Raw genomic sequence first — 14852 nt, 5'->3', positions numbered from 1 at the left:
ATAGTTGATTTAGCTGCGGGACCAGGGCACCACCAGTACAGAGCTTGCTCAGGAATGGCAGCAGGCAGGTGTGAGTGCATTTGCACGCACAGTGAGGCGAAGACTTTTGGAGGATGGTCTGGTGTCAAGAAGGGCAGCAAAGAAGCCACTTCTCTCCAGGAAAAACATCAGGGACAGACTGATATTCTGCAAAAGGTACAGGGATTGGATCACCATATATAATAATATAACACACTGGGCCAGAGATCACCATGTATAATATATAATAATATAACACACTGGACCATCTATAATAATATCACACACTGGACCAGAGTGTCAGGACCCGGTGCGAGAAACAGTCACTAATAATCGTCAGAACCCAGAAGATGAGGCAGACACAGCAGTACTAGCGATAGTGGTTTAATAAAGAACAAAATCTCCAGGCAAAGAAACTAAAACCACAATGTCCAAAAATCAAGCCAAAAGGCACAAAAATGGAAATCCTCCAAAATACTAAAGAAACTCCACAAAGTGGTAAAAAACAGCAGGGAAAAACAAACCTCAAAAGACTACTCAAATAATACACAAAACTAAACCAGAGAACCTCTGGAAAATCCAACAAGAGAAAACACTGAATAAAACAAGGCTTGGGCTGGGGCTGGGTGCTAACTTACAAACACAGAGCAAGGAACTAAGGAACACACAGGGATTAAATACTAACAAGGGAATGACCTACAGGTGCAAACAATAATTGGAGCAAGAAAAACAAAAGGTACAAAAAAGGTGCAATGGGGACATCTAGTGACCAAAAACCCGAACAGTCTTGGCCAAAACCTGACACAGAGATCACCATCTATAATAATATTACACACTGGGCCAGAGATCACCATCTATAATATATAATAATATCACACACTGGACCAGAGATCACCATCTATAATAATATTACACACTGGACCAGAGATCACCATCTATAATAATATCACACACTGGACCAGAGATCACCATCTATAATAATATCACACACTGGACCAGAGATCACCATCTATAATATATAATAATATCACACACTGGACCAGAGATCACCATCTATAATAATATCACACACTGGACCAGAGATCACCATCTATAATAATATCACACACTGGACCAGTGATCACCATCTATAATATATAATAATATAACACACTGGACCAGAGATCACCATCTATAATAATATCACACACTGGACCAGAGATCACCATCTATAATATATAATAATATCACACACTGGACCAGAGATCACCATCTATAATATATAATAATATTACACACTGGACCAGAGATCACCATCTATAATAATATCACACACTGGACCAGAGATCACCATCTATAATAATATAACACACTGGGCCAGAGATCACCATCTATAATATATAATAATATCACACACTGGACCAGAGATCACCATCTATAATAATATTACACACTGGACCAGTGATCACCATCTATAATATATAATAATATCACACACTGGACCAGAGATCACCATCTATAATAATATTACACACTGGACCAGTGATCACCATCTATAATATATAATAATATAACACACTGGGCCAGAGATCACCATCTATAATATATAATAATATCACACACTGGACCAGAGATCACCATCTATAATAATATAACACACTGGACCAGAGATCACCATCTATAATATATAATAATATCACACACTGGACCAGTGATCACCATCTATAATATATAATAATATAACACACTGGGCCAGAGATCACCATCTATAATAATATCACACACTGGACCAGAGATCACCATCTATAATATATAATAATATCACACACTGGACCAGAGATCACCATCTATAATATATAATAATATCACACACTGGACCAGAGATCACCATCTATAATATATAATAATATAACACACTGGACCAGAGATCACCATCTATAATAATATCACACACTGGACCAGAGATCACCATCTATAATAATATTACACACTGGACCAGAGATCACCATCTATAATAATATAATAATATCACACACTGGACCAGAGATCACCATCTATAATATATAATAATATCACACACTGGACCAGAGATCACCATCTATAATAATATCACACACTGGACCAGAGATCACCATCTATAATATATAATAATATCACACACTGGACCAGAGATCACCATCTATAATAATATCACACACTGGACCAGAGATCACCATCTATAATAATATCACACACTGGACCAGAGATCACCATCTATAATATATAATAATATCACACACTGGACCAGAGATCACCATCTATAATAATATCACACACTGGACCAGAGATCACCATCTATAATAATATCACACACTGGACCAGAGATCACCATCTATAATAATATCACACACTGGACCAGAGATCACCATCTATAATAATATCACACACTGGACCAGAGATCACCATCTATAATATATAATAATATTACACACTGGACCAGAGATCACCATCTATAATAATATCACACACTGGACCAGAGATCACCATCTATAATAATATAACACACTGGACCAGAGATCACCATCTATAATATATAATAATATCACACACTGGACCAGTGATCACCATCTATAATATATAATAATATCACACACTGGACCAGAGATCACCATCTATAATAATATCACACACTGGACCAGAGATCACCATCTATAATAATATAATAATATAACACACTGGACCAGAGATCACCATCTATAATATATAATAATATCACACACTGGACCAGTGATCACCATCTATAATATATAATAATATCACACACTGGACCAGAGATCACCATCTATAATAATATCACACACTGGACCAGAGATCACCATCTATAATAATATCATAATATCACACACTGGACCAGTGATCACCATCTATAATATATAATAATATAACACACTGGGCCAGAGATCACCATCTATAATAATATAATAATATAACACACTGGACCAGAGATCACCATCTATAATATATAATAATATCACACACTGGACCAGAGATCACCATCTATAATAATATAACACACTGGGCCAGAGATCACCATCTATAATACTATAATAATATCACACACTGGACCAGAGATCACCATCTATAATATATAATAATATCACACACTGGACCAGAGATCACCATCTATAATAATATCACACACTGGACCAGTGATCACCATCTATAATATATAATAATATCACACACTGGACCAGAGATCACCATCTATAATATATAATAATATCACACACTGGACCAGTGATCACCATCTATAATAATATCACACACTGGACCAGTGATCACCATCTATAATATATAATAATATCACACACTGGACCAGAGATCACCATCTATAATATATAATAATATCACACACTGGACCAGTGATCACCATCTATAATAATATCACACACTGGACCAGTGATCACCATCTATAATATATAATAATATCACACACTGGACCAGTGATCACCATCTATAATATATAATAATATAACACACTGGACCAGAGATCACCATCTATAATAATATCACACACTGGACCAGTGATCACCATCTATAATATATAATAATATCACACACTGGACCAGTGATCACCATCTATAATATATAATAATATAACACACTGGACCAGAGATCACCATCTATAATAATATCACACACTGGACCAGTGATCACCATCTATAATATATAATAATATCACACACTGGACCAGAGATCACCATCTATAATAATATCACACACTGGACCAGTGATCACCATCTATAATATATAATAATATAACACACTGGACCAGTGATCACCATCTATAATAATATCACACACTGGACCAGAGATCACCATCTATAATATATAATAATATAACACACTGGACCAGAGATCACCATCTATAATAATATCACACACTGGACCAGTGATCACCATCTATAATATATAATAATATCACACACTGGACCAGAGATCACCATCTATAATATATAATAATATCACACACTGGACCAGTGATCACCATCTATAATAATATCACACACTGGACCAGAGATCACCATCTATAATATATAATAATATCACACACTGGACCAGTGATCACCATCTATAATATATAATAATATCACACACTGGACCAGAGATCACCATCTATAATATATAATAATATCACACACTGGACCAGTGATCACCATCTATAATATATAATAATATCACACACTGGACCAGTGATCACCATCTATAATAATATCACACACTGGACCAGTGATCACCATCTATAATAATATCACACACTGGACCAGAGATCACCATCTATAATAATATCACACACTGGACCAGTGATCACCATCTATAATATATAATAATATCACACACTGGACCAGTGATCACCATCTATAATAATATCACACACTGGACCAGTGATCACCATCTATAATAATATCACACACTGGACCAGAGATCACCATCTATAATATATAATAATATCACACACTGGACCAGAGATCACCATCTATAATATATAATAATATCACACACTGGACCAGAGATCACCATCTATAATAATATCACACACTGGACCAGTGATCACCATCTATAATAATATCACACACTGGACCAGAGATCACCATCTATAATAATATTACACACTGGACCAGTGATCACCATCTATAATAATATAATAATATCACACACTGGACCAGTGATCACCATCTATAATATATAATAATATAACACACTGGACCAGAGATCACCATCTATAATAATATCACACACTGGACCAGAGATCACCATCTATAATATATAATAATATCACACACTGGACCAGAGATCACCATCTATAATAATATCACACACTGGACCAGTGATCACCATCTATAATAATATCACACACTGGACCAGAGATCACCATCTATAATAATATCACACACTGGACCAGTGATCACCATCTATAATAATATCACACACTGGACCAGAGATCACCATCTATAATAATATCACACACTGGACCAGTGATCACCATCTATAATATATAATAATATCACACACTGGACCAGAGATCACCATCTATAATATATAATAATATAACACACTGGACCAGTGATCACCATCTATAATAATATCACACACTGGACCAGAGATCACCATCTATAATATATAATAATATCACACACTGGACCAGAGATCACCATCTATAATAATATCACACACTGGACCAGAGATCACCATCTATAATAATATCACACACTGGACCAGAGATCACCATCTATAATAATATCACACACTGGACCAGAGATCACCATCTATAATATATAATAATATAACACACTGGACCAGTGATCACCATCTATAATAATATCACACACTGGACCAGAGATCACCATCTATAATATATAATAATATAACACACTGGACCAGAGATCACCATCTATAATAATATCACACACTGGACCAGTGATCACCATCTATAATATATAATAATATCACACACTGGACCAGAGATCACCATCTATAATATATAATAATATAACACACTGGACCAGTGATCACCATCTATAATAATATCACACACTGGACCAGAGATCACCATCTATAATATATAATAATATAACACACTGGACCAGTGATCACCATCTATAATAATATCACACACTGGACCAGAGATCACCATCTATAATATATAATAATATCACACACTGGACCAGAGATCACCATCTATAATATATAATAATATAACACACTGGACCAGTGATCACCATCTATAATAATATCACACACTGGACCAGAGATCACCATCTATAATATATAATAATATCACACACTGGACCAGAGATCACCATCTATAATATATAATAATATAACACACTGGACCAGTGATCACCATCTATAATAATATCACACACTGGACCAGAGATCACCATCTATAATATATAATAATATCACACACTGGACCAGAGATCACCATCTATAATAATATCACACACTGGACCAGTGATCACCATCTATAATAATATCACACACTGGACCAGAGATCACCATCTATAATATATAATAATATAACACACTGGACCAGAGATCACCATCTATAATATATAATAATATCACACACTGGACCAGTGATCACCATCTATAATAATATCACACACTGGACCAGTGATCACCATCTATAATATATAATAATATCACACACTGGACCAGAGATCACCATCTATAATATATAATAATATCACACACTGGACCAGAGATCACCATCTATAATAATATAACACACTGGGCCAGAGATCACCATCTATAATACTATAATAATATCACACACTGGACCAGAGATCACCATCTATAATATATAATAATATCACACACTGGACCAGAGATCACCATCTATAATAATATCACACACTGGACCAGTGATCACCATCTATAATATATAATAATATCACACACTGGACCAGAGATCACCATCTATAATAATATCACACACTGGACCAGAGATCACCATCTATAATAATATAACACACTGGACCAGAGATCACCATCTATAATAATATCACACACTGGACCAGAGATCACCATCTATAATAATATAATAATATCACACACTGGACCAGTGATCACCATCTATAATATATAATAATATAACACACTGGACCAGAGATCACCATCTATAATATATAATAATATAACACACTGGACCAGAGATCACCATCTATAATATATAATAATATCACACACTGGACCAGTGATCACCATCTATAATATATAATAATATCACACACTGGACCAGAGATCACCATCTATAATATATAATAATATAACACACTGGACCAGAGATCACCATCTATAATAATATAACACACTGGACCAGAGATCACCATCTATAATATATAATAATATCACACACTGGACCAGAGATCACCATCTATAATATATAATAATATCACACACTGGACCAGAGATCACCATCTATAATATATAATAATATCACACACTGGACCAGAGATCACCATCTATAATATATAATAATATCACACACTGGACCAGAGATCACCATCTATAATATATAATAATATCACACACTGGACCAGAGATCACCATCTATAATATATAATAATATCACACACTGGGCCAGAGATCACCATCTATAATATATAATAATATCACACACTGGACCAGAGATCACCATCTATAATATATAATAATATCACACACTGGACCAGAGATCACCATCTATAATATATAATAATATCACACACTGGACCAGAGATCACCATCTATAATAATATCACACACTGGACCAGAGATCACCATCTATAATAATATAACACACTGGACCAGAGATCACCATCTATAATAATATAACACACTGGGCCAGAGATCACCATCTATAATAATATAATAATATCACACACTGGACCAGAGATCACCATCTATAATATATAATAATATCACACACTGGACCAGAGATCACCATCTATAATAATATCACACACTGGACCAGAGATCACCATCTATAATACTATAATAATATCACACACTGGACCAGAGATCACCATCTATAATATATAATAATATAACACACTGGACCAGAGATCACCATCTATAATATATAATAATATAACACACTGGGCCAGAGATCACCATCTATAATATCACAGTTTGGCCGGGGGAGATTTAATTGGCGCATCGCGCTCTAGCGACTCCTTGTGGTTGGCCGAGCGCCTGCAGGCTGACCTCGGTCGTCAGTTGAAAGGTGTTTCCTCCAACACATTGGTGCGGCTGGCTTCCGGGTTAAGCGAGTGGGTGTTAAAAAGTGCGGTTTGGCGGTTCATGTTTCGGGGGACGCATGACTCGACCTTCGCCTCCCGAACCCGTTGGGGAGTTGCAGCGATGAGACAAGATCGATTCATCATCATAACAAGAAAAAGGCTTCATTGGAATCACTATGGCTGCTCCACTTGACATAATATCGATTCATCATCATAACATACAAACAGATTCATTTAGCCACTAATTTGGCCCCGTCTCTCTGGTAGCAGCTGTGCCTAATTAAACAATGACAGAACAGTCTGCCAGTTAGATGTGCTATGTGATTAAATCAGGGACATCATTTACTGTGAGGCACTACTACATAGATAGAAGTCATCAATATACATTTAATATAGATTAACCTTAAGTTTATTACATACTGTAATCAATTGGCTTTCAATATGCAATCAATCTGATACATTGTTTTTGAATATTTTTTCCATTTAGCAGACGTTCTTGTCCAGGTTAAGTGCCTTGCTTAAGGGCACATCGACAGATTTTTCATGTAGTCACCTTTCGGTTACTGGCCCAATGCTCTTTACTGCTAGGCTACCTGCCGACCCATATTTACTGAACAAAAAATATAAATGCAACATGTAAATTGTTGGTCCCATGTTTCATGAACTGAAATAAAAGATTCCATAAATTTCCCATACGCACAAAAAGCGTATTTCTCTCAAATTTTATGCACAAATTTGTTTACATCCCTGTTAGTGAGCATTTCTCCTTTATCAAGATAATCCAGACACCTGACAGGTGTGGCATATCAAGAAGCTGATTAAACAGGAAGATCATTACACAGGTGCACCTTGTGCTGGGGACAATAAAAGGCCACTCTAAAATGTGCAGTTTTGTCACAAAACAATGCCACAGATGTCTCAAGTTTTGAAGGCACGTGCAATTGGCATGCTGACTGCAGGAACGTCCACCAGAGCTGTTGCCAAATAATGGAATGTTAATTTATCTACCATAAGCAGCCTCCAACGTTGTTTTAGAGAATATGGCAGTACGTCCAACAACCGCAGACCAGGACATCCACATCCGGCTTCTTCGCCTGGGGATCGTCAGAGGGGAGAGGGGGGCTGCTGAGGAGCACTTCTGTCAGTAATAAAGCCCTTTTGTGGGGAAAAACTCCTGATTGGTTTGGCCTGGCTCCCCAGTGGTTGGGCCTGGCTCCCCATTGGTTGGGCCCGGCTCCCCAGTGGTTGGGCCCGGCTCCCTAGTGGTTGGACCTGGCTCTCAAGTGGGTAGTCCAATGCCCTCCCAGGCCCAACCATGTGAAATCCATAGATTAGGGTCTAATGAATTTATTTAAATTGACTGATTTCTTTATATGAACTGTAACTCAGTAAAAATCATTGAAATTGTTGCATGTTGCGTTTTTATTTTTGTTCAGTATATAGTTAGAATTATATTGTTAATTTTAGAATCCAAACTGTCCTCAGTTCACTCATTGTCCAATTAGGATCATAGCACTTAATTAGGATCATAACACTTAATTAGGATCATAGCACTTAATTAGGATCATAGCACTTAATTAGGATCATAGCACTTAATTAGGATCATAGCACTTAATTAGGATTATAGCACAAAGCTAAGAGAAAGTGCTGTTCCCTGACTGAATGCCTGATTTAGAGGAGGGTAATCTACAGTAATACACCAGTCAACTAGTCTCCCTGACTGAATGCCTGATTTAGAGGAGGGTAATCTACAGTAATACACCAGTCAACTAGTCTCCCTGTCTGAATGACTGATTTAGAGGAGGGTAATCAACAGTAATACACCAGTCAACTAGTCTCCCTGTCTGAATGCCTGATTTAGAGGAGGGTAATCTACAGTAATACACCAGTCAACTAGTCTCCCTGTCTGAATGCCTGATTTAGAGGAGGGTAATCTACAGTAATACACCAGTCAACTAGTCTCCCTGACTGAATGCCTGATTTAGAGGAGGGTAATCTACAGTAATACACCAGTCAACTAGTCTCCCTGTCTGAATGCCTGATTTAGAGGAGGGTAATCTACAGTAATACACCAGTCAACTAGTCTCCCTGACTGAATGCCTGATTTAGAGGAGGGTAATCTACAGTAATACACCAGTCAACTAGTCTCCCTGACTGAATGCCTGATTTAGAGGAGGGTAATCTACAGTAATACACCAGTCAACTAGTCTCCCTGTCTGAATGCCTGATTTAGAGGAGGGTAATCTACAGTAATACACCAGTCAACTAGTCTCCCTGTCTGAATGACTGATTTAGAGGAGGGTAATCTACAGTAATACACCAGTCAACTAGTCTCCCTGACTGAATGCCTGATTTAGAGGAGGGTAATCTACAGTAATACACCAGTCAACTAGTCTCCCTGACTGAATGCCTGATTTAGAGGAGGGTAATCTACAGTAATACACCAGTCAACTAGTCTCCCTGTCTGAATGCCTGATTTAGAGGAGGGTAATCTACAGTAATACACCAGTCAACTAGTCTCCCTGTCTGAATGACTGATTTAGAGGAGGGTAATCTACAGTAATACACCAGTCAACTAGTCTCCCTGTCTGAATGCCTGATTTAGAGGAGGGTAATCTACAGTAATACACCAGTCAACTAGTCTCCCTGACTGAATGCCTGATTTAGAGGAGGGTAATCTACAGTAATACACCAGTCAACTAGTCTCCCTGACTGAATGCCTGATTTAGAGGAGGGTAATCTACAGTAATACACCAGTCAACTAGTCTCCCTGTCTGAATGCCTGATTTAGAGGAGGGTAATCTACAGTAATACACCAGTCAACTAGTCTCCCTGTCTGAATGACTGATTTAGAGGAGGGTAATCTACAGTAATACACCAGTCAACTAGTCTCCCTGACTGAATGCCTGATTTAGAGGAGGGTAATCTACAGTAATACACCAGTCAACTAGTCTCCCTGACTGAATGCCTGATTTAGAGGAGGGTAATCTACAGTAATACACCAGTCAACTAGTCTCCCTGTCTGAATGCCTGATTTAGAGGAGGGTAATCTACAGTAATACACCAGTCAACTAGTCTCCCTGTCTGAATGACTGATTTAGAGGAGGGTAATCTACAGTAATACACCAGTCAACTAGTCTCCCTGTCTGAATGCCTGATTTAGAGGAGGGTAATCTACAGTAATACACCAGTCAACTAGTCTCCCTGTCTGAATGCCTGATTTAGAGGAGGGTAATCTACAGTAATACACCAGTCAACTAGTCTCCCTGTCTGAATGCCTGATTTAGAGGAGGGTAATCTACAGTAATACACCAGTCAACTAGTCTCCCTGACTGAATGCCTGATTTAGAGGAGGGTAATCTACAGTAATACACAAGTCAACTAGTCTCCCTGTCTGAATGCCTGATTTAGAGGAGGGTAATCTACAGTAATACACCAGTCAACTAGTCTCCCTGTCTGAATGCCTGATTTAGAGGAGGGTAATCTACAGTAATACACCAGTCAACTAGTCTCCCTGACTGAATGCCTGATTTAGAGGAGGGTAATCTACAGTAATACACCAGTCAACTAGTCTCCCTGACTGAATGCCTGATTTAGAGGAGGGTAATCTACAGTAATACACCAGTCAACTAGTCTCCCTGACTGAATGCCTGATTTAGAGGAGGGTAATCTACAGTAATACACCAGTCAACTAGTCTCCCTGTCTGAATGCCTGATTTAGAGGAGGGTAATCTACAGTAATACACCAGTCAACTAGTCTCCCTGTCTGAATGACTGATTTAGAGGAGGGTAATCTACAGTAATACACCAGTCAACTAGTCTCCCTGTCTGAATGCCTGATTTAGAGGAGGGTAATCTACAGTAATACACCAGTCAACTAGTCTCCCTGTCTGAATGCCTGATTTAGAGGAGGGTAATCTACAGTAATACACCAGTCAACTAGTCTCCCTGTCTGAATGCCTGATTTAGAGGAGGGTAATCTACAGTAATACACCAGTCAACTAATCTCCCTGACTGAATGCCTGATTTAGAGGAGGGTAATCTACAGTAATACACCAGTCAACTAGTCTCCCTGTCTGAATGCCTGATTTAGAGGAGGGTAATCTACAGTAATACACCAATCAACTAGTCTCCCTGTCTGAATGCCTGATTTAGAGGAGGGTAATCTACAGTAATACACCAGTCAACTAGTCTCCCTGTCTGAATGCCTGATTTAGAGGAGGGTAATCTACAGTAATACACCAGTCAACTAGTCTCCCTGACTGAATGCCTGATTTAGAGGAGGGTAATCTACAGTAATACACCAGTCAACTAGTCTCCCTGTCTGAATGCCTGATTTAGAGGAGGGTAATCTACAGTAATACACCAGTCAACTAGTCTCCCTGTCTGAATGCCTGATTTAGAGGAGGGTAATCTACAGTAATACACCAGTCAACTAGTCTCCCTGTCTGAATGCCTGATTTAGAGGAGGGTAATCTACAGTAATACACCAGTCAACTAATCTCCCTGACTGAATGCCTGATTTAGAGGAGGGTAATCTACAGTAATACACCAGTCAACTAGTCTCCCTGTCTGAATGCCTGATTTAGAGGAGGGTAATCTACAGTAATACACCAATCAACTAGTCTCCCTGTCTGAATGCCTGATTTAGAGGAGGGTAATCTACAGTAATACACCAGTCAACTAGTCTCCCTGACTGAATGCCTGATTTAGAGGAGGGTAATCTACAGTAATACACCAGTCAACTAGTCTCCCTGTCTGAATGCCTGATTTAGAGGAGGGTAATCTACAGTAATACACCAGTCAACTAGTCTCCCTGACTGAATGCCTGATTTAGAGGAGGGTAATCTACAGTAATACACCAGTCAACTAGTCTCCCTGACTGAATGCCTGATTTAGAGGAGGGTAATCTACAGTAATACACCAGTCAACTAGTCTCCCTGTCTGAATGCCTGATTTAGAGGCGGGTAATCTACAGTAATACACCAGTCAACTAGTCTCCCTGTCTGAATGACTGATTTAGAGGAGGGTAATCTACAGTAATACACCAGTCAACTAGTCTCCCTGACTGAATGCCTGATTTAGAGGAGGGTAATCTACAGTAATACACCAGTCAACTAGTCTCCCTGACTGAATGCCTGATTTAGAGGAGGGTAATCTACAGTAATACACCAGTCAACTAGTCTCCCTGTCTGAATGCCTGATTTAGAGGAGGGTAATCTACAGTAATACACCAGTCAACTAGTCTCCCTGACTGAATGCCTGATTTAGAAGAGGGTAATCTACAGTAATACACCAGTCAACTAGTCTCCCTGACTGAATGCCTGATTTAGAGGAGGGTAATCTACAGTAATACACCAGTCAACTAGTCTCCCTGTCTGAATGCCTGATTTAGAGGAGGGTAATCTACAGTAATACACCAGTCAACTAGTCTCCCTGTCTGAATGACTGATTTAGAGGAGGGTAATCTACAGTAATACACCAGTCAACTAGTCTCCCTGTCTGAATGCCTGATTTAGAGGAGGGTAATCTACAGTAATACACCAGTCAACTAGTCTCCCTGTCTGAATGCCTGATTTAGAGGAGGGTAATCTACAGTAATACACCAGTCAACTAGTCTCCCTGTCTGAATGCCTGATTTAGAGGAGGGTAATCTACAGTAATACACCAGTCAACTAGTCTCCCTGTCTGAATGCCTGATTTAGAGGAGGGTAATCTACAGTAATACACCAGTCAACTAGTCTCCCTGTCTGAATGCCTGATTTAGAGGAGGGTAATCTACAGTAATACACCAGTCAACTAGTCTCCCTGACTGAATGCCTGATTTAGAGGAGGGTAATCTACAGTAATACACCAGTCAACTAGTCTCCCTGTCTGAATGCCTGATTTAGAGGAGGGTAATCTACAGTAATACACCAGTCAACTAGTCTCCCTGTCTGAATGCCTGATTTAGAGGAGGGTAATCTACAGTAATACACCAGTCAACTAGTCTCCATGTCTGAATGCCTGATTTAGAGGAGGGTAATCTACAGTAATACACCAGTCAACTAGTCTCCCTGTCTGAATGCCTGATTTAGAGGAGGGTAATCTACAGTAATACACCAGTCAACTAGTCTCCCTGTCTGAATGCCTGATTTAGAGGAGGGTAATCTACAGTAATACACCAGTCAACTAGTCTCCCTGTCTGAATGCCTGATTTAGAGGAGGGTAATCTACAGTAATACACCAGTCAACTAGTCTCCCTGTCTGAATGCCTGATTTAGAGGAGGGTAATCTACAGTAATACACCAGTCAACTAGTCTCCCTGTCTGAATGCCTGATTTAGAGGAGGGTAATCTACAGTAATACACCAGTCAACTAGTCTCCCTGTCTGAATGCCTGATTTAGAGGAGGGTAATCTACAGTAATACACCAGTCAACTAGTCTCCCTGTCTGAATGCCTGATTTAGAGGAGGGTAATCTACAGTAATACACCAGTCAACTAGTCTCCCTGTCTGAATGCCTGATTTAGAGGAGGGTAATCTACAGTAATACACCAGTCAACTAGTCTCCCTGTCTGAATGCCTGATTTAGAGGAGGGTAATCTACAGTAATACACCAGTCAACTAGTCTCCCTGTCTGAATGCCTGATTTAGAGGAGGGTAATCTACAGTAATACACCAGTCAACTAGTCTCCCTGTCTGAATGCCTGATTTAGAGGAGGGTAATCTACAGTAATACACCAGTCAACTAGTCTCCCTGTCTGAATGCCTGATTTAGAGGAGGGTAATCTACAGTAATACATCAGTAAACCTAGTCTGAGGTGAGTATTGCTGACCGTATCTATCTCTCTCTGACATCTCTCATTCACCCAGTCTGTCCTCTCAATCCCAGTTACTGAAGAATGTAATTCACTCAAAGGCATGTCAGTCAGTCAAACACAGCCTCCTTTCTCCAACTGTAGACTATGTGTTTGAAGATGCTGCTTCTGTTCGTGTGTGTGTTACTGTTGAAAATTTCCCCAGTATTTTACAAAATGTTCCATCCTGAGAATAAAATCAAATCAAAAATCAGACGGGAACCGGCACTGCGTTTTAATTGGTGTGCAAG

Source organism: Salvelinus alpinus, chromosome 29 (genome assembly GCF_045679555.1).
Source record: "Salvelinus alpinus chromosome 29, SLU_Salpinus.1, whole genome shotgun sequence".
Classification (NCBI taxonomy): domain Eukaryota; kingdom Metazoa; phylum Chordata; class Actinopteri; order Salmoniformes; family Salmonidae; genus Salvelinus; species Salvelinus alpinus.
This window is presented reverse-complemented; position numbering follows the sequence as displayed.